This window comes from Urocitellus parryii, chromosome 9, assembly GCF_045843805.1.
Source record: "Urocitellus parryii isolate mUroPar1 chromosome 9, mUroPar1.hap1, whole genome shotgun sequence".
Classification (NCBI taxonomy): domain Eukaryota; kingdom Metazoa; phylum Chordata; class Mammalia; order Rodentia; family Sciuridae; genus Urocitellus; species Urocitellus parryii.
This window is the reverse complement of record NC_135539.1, coordinates 57,002,192-57,006,524: the sequence shown is the minus strand read 5'-3', so window position 1 is coordinate 57,006,524 and position 4,333 is coordinate 57,002,192. Positions and strand designations below refer to the sequence as shown.

At 38.0% G+C, this 4,333-nt stretch overlaps 1 pseudogene; it reads right to left on the bottom strand.

Annotated features, from left to right (window-relative positions):
* Positions 1–908: 908 nt before the first annotated feature.
* Positions 909–3,189, bottom strand: LOC113196300 (melanoma inhibitory activity protein 2-like; annotated as a pseudogene).
* Between the last annotated feature and the right edge of the window lie 1,144 nt (positions 3,190–4,333).

Sequence of the window (4,333 nt, the reverse complement as noted above, 5' to 3'; positions counted from 1 at the left end):
AAATTGTTACTTATTTGCAATGGTATAGAAATTGAAAGTAAGAACTTTAAACATTTTATAGTAGTTTAGTGAGTCATCTTATGACTATGGAATCTAACCATAATAAAATTTGGAGTTATGTCTTTGTTTCTTCATTTCAGTGTCTTAATATTTTACAAAAGTCTCCCTGAAGACAAAACAAAGACTAGAACACTACCTATAGCAGTGAACCACAACAGAATGGGTATAAAATAAAGAAGATGTAAGGGAAAACAGGGACAGAGAGAACTTATAGTTTCCAAATTCCTACAAGTTTTCTGAGAACTGGAACTTTTTTAAAAAATCTCCTATTTCCATGACATGTTTAGTTGTGTTTTCTGGTTTACTCTTAATATGCTGTAGTTATTCTTTTTTTAAACAGAAAAACTAGCTGATTTTTATTATCATTATCAATGCCAAACAAGACTTTAAATCAACTAAAATCTTTCATTAAGCATAAAGTTACTTTCATATTTGCTACAATCACAGTAAATACGTTTCTTTGTATAAAGGGACAGCCTTTGTTTGGAGTTTAAAATATCCCCAACTGCAAGATTACATATATATAAAACTCCGTTTGTTGCTCACATAATAATGCATTAATCAAATTAAATGTTATGCTCTCTAGAATAAGATAAAATAGAAATAATTTACTCATAAGGTTCATATTTAAACCATCTTTATTTACAAAATATTATCCTAAGAATCATCATTCCATTGAGCTTCAATTGGAGCAAACTTAAAAGCAGTTACCTAAACTAAAAATGAGAGATATATTACTTTGAAAGGCAGATAAAAACGATTGTCAGGTTTCTTTTTGTGCTTCTGAATGTTCAGTAGCAGGCTGATTTGAAGGTGGAATCAACCCTGAAGGGAACTTACTTCTACTTTCAGAATGCAGGGGTGGGAGTGGGGGAAAATCCTTCTCTTGAGGGGAAATACTGAGGAAAACACTGTGGTCCCATTGGAAATGGAGGGGATGTTGGGCCCTGTGGAAGATATTCTTGAGATGCTCCATACATGTTTCCTGGAGGAGGTGGAGGGGAAAAAGGCCCTCTCAGGAACTGACTCCTTGGATCCACTGGAAACAATGGACCTCTGATTGGAGGGAAAGGTGAGAAAGCAAAGCCAGAGCCAGTTCCTTGGTTTTCAGCAGAGAAAGATGAATCAGGCACATTGGAATCACCAAGATCGACTTTGGTATCATTTCTACTGGGTTCCATTTCTGAAGATGTAGGCCCATCCATTTTATCCAAAGGTGGCACAGTGGAACTTCTGAGTTCTGCTGATCCAGGTATAATTAGAATAGCATCCATATGGCTTTTGTAGAAGAAGCTGTGGATCAAAATATTGTGGGCCTGGTAAAGGGATCATTATACTATGGGCCTGCTCCCATGGAGGTGCCAGGGGCCCAGTGTCGGAAGGTGCTCTCTGAGGATCAGTTAACTTATCACGGTTTGATTCTCTTCTTTCATGGCTAATTGGACGATCCAGAGGATTCTCTGGGCCCCTTGAGCCTCTTTCTCCTCCCACTGGCACCAAAGGTGAGAGTATGAGAGGACCCTTCTTTTCTGAATGAGAAGGTCTTATTTCACATGAAGCTTGACCCAAAGGTCAAGGGACCATTTGGGGAATTCTCTCTCCCAAAGGCTGTATTTGAAACATCAGAAACAGAAGGATCTTTTTCTACAAGTTTAAATTTGAACTCCATTTCGGATCATTTTTGTCTGTTGTGAGCATTTTGTTTCCTTAAATCATTGAGGTATCTTTCAGCACTGAGCTGCCAACTCATTGCCATGTGCTTTTTTCTCATAGTAAATAACATGCCCCTGATAAAAATGAATGGTTCTCTCCAATTCTTCTTTAAGATCTTTGGCTCACTTTCTATAGGTCTCCAGCGGTTTAGGTGTAGGGCTGATCTTTTCTTCCACTTTGGAAAGTTTCTCCTCTTGCTCTACTCAATAATTTTTCTCTCCTATTAATTTCCTTTGGAGTTCCATTACATTTTCTTGATATAGTTCCATCATGACTTTAAATTTCTGTTGAAGATTCTGATTCTCACTTTCAAACTGTGTATTTTCTGCTTGCAAAATGCTTGTTCTGTCTTAAGATTTTTAATATGCTCTCTAACATCTTCCTTTGTTTCAATTACTTCAGATAATAAAGTAAAAAATTTGATTTCTTTCTCTTTCTAAGGTTTTAAAAGAGGCCTGTAACTTAGCAACATATACCAGTTTCTTCAAAGCCCCTTTTGGCTGATCTTCTAAGTGAGCACCAATTTCTGATTCACTCTCTATTTCCAACTCCAAGTTACCTTCATCTGTTAGGACTTCTGCAAGCACAGGAGCCCAATTTTTTATCTGCAGCAAGTGTTCAGTCAGAGACTTAATGTGATTTTCTTTATCTCCTAGAACTTGGTCTGCATGTACTTTAGAATGTTCAAATATCATTTTTTTGTTTATTAAGGCCATTCACTTTTTCTTTCCATACCTCAACTTCTTGTAAAAGTTGTTTCTGACTTTCCTGAAGTTGGGAATTTTCATTCAAAGCCTCTTTTATTGCTACCATAACTTCTTCTTCATTCATTTGAAATAGTCTCAAGGCTGTTTTAGCTTCCAGTATTTGTGATTTGAGGTATTTTGGTTCATCTTCTAGGGACTTAATCCTTTTTGATATATCCACCATCAATTCATCCTGTTGAAAATATTTAGTTTTCTCTTCTTTTAGCTCTTTTTCTAGAAGGAATATCTCATCCTGAAGTATAGATATGGACCTATCCAGGTTTTCATATATTGCCTCCAAATTTTCTGCTTCTATTGACTCCTTTGCCAAAATGGCATCCTTTAAAGATGACTCTAAGCCTTCATAGTCTTTTTGAACAAGGCTAACTTTTTCAAGTAGTTCACATTTTTCTTCAATTAGTTCAGAAAGTTTTAGAGCAAGCTTTTCTTCTCTTCTCATGTAACACCTGCTTCTCACAGACTGATAACTTCTCCACAAAAACAAGAGAACAACAAAAAATCCAATAGCTGTACATATCACCAACTCCCATGGACAGCCATAAGGACTAGGGTGTGTTTCCATGTCTTCAGACAATGCACACCACAACCCTGCTTGCTTCTTCCAGGACCACCCCCATGTAGGGATGAGGGGCAGCCGTTGCACCTCCATCACACTAAGGTTACTTTGGCTATTCCCTCCACAACCACACTACGCCCAGCCATTCCAAAACAGACTGTGGACACTCAGGCCTTTGGTCAGGAACAAACCTGCACCAGGCAACAGAGCAGACCATTGTGAATTAGCGGGTGGGGGGAGGGGCTTTGGGCATGGGCATGGGGAGCCCCATTCATAGGCTTTCAGGGGCCTAGCACACTCACACTGCCTGCCAGGGAAATCGTGGCCCCTTCACTATGCTGTGCATCCTGAAGCAGCACAGGTTCAAGCCTGTCTCAATCAAGCCAGAGAGGAGTCCTCTCCAGGTCACCTACACGTTGGTTTGATGTAGGCCAGGCCAAGGTAGAACTTCTATACAATCATAATATCACTCAGTTTGATGTCACTAAAATTCTAAAGCTCTGTTAAATTTTAAAAGAGCTAGTACATCATATATTTATATTTGTACCACTTGTCCTTGTGTTTTAATGACTCATTCCTTTCCATCCCATCCTGTCCCCTCTTTTTTTCCTTCCTTCCTTTCTTCTTTCTTCTTTCTCCCTTTCCTTTTCTTGCAGTGTTGGGGGTTAAACTCCAAGACCTTGTACATACTGGGCAAGCTCCCTATCACTGAGCTACATCTCCAGGCCTGTTGACCCTTTCTATAGAAGTCATCTGAATTATTTCCATAGAAAAACTCTTCTGATAGACTATTTTAACAGTCATTTTAGAAGAGTTGTGAACAAGGGCACAAATCAGTTTTGATAAGTTATTTTTTAATAGTACAGCATATCTAATGTTTCTAAAAAGAAGGATCTTAAGACTTGAGTTGGTTTTCATTTTAGTTTTTGTAGATGATTTATTTAAGAGTCTTTAAAATCTTTTTTCAGATGTTCTTTTCACTTCTCATAGGATGTAAACAGTTCTAAGCAAGCTGGTCATTATAAATATATAGCAAAGAGAAGAATAAGGTCAGTGAGATCTTGCCTAAAACAAAAGAAAATAAAATGTTGCATGGGATTCTCACACAGAGACAGGGGATCCCAGGGTATTCAATGAGAAACAGTGTTTATTTGTGTGCATCCAGCCTCAGTGGATTCTTATCCAAAGGCTGAGTATTTAGTGTAGGGAGTAATCCCTTATATATCTGGTTAGTTTC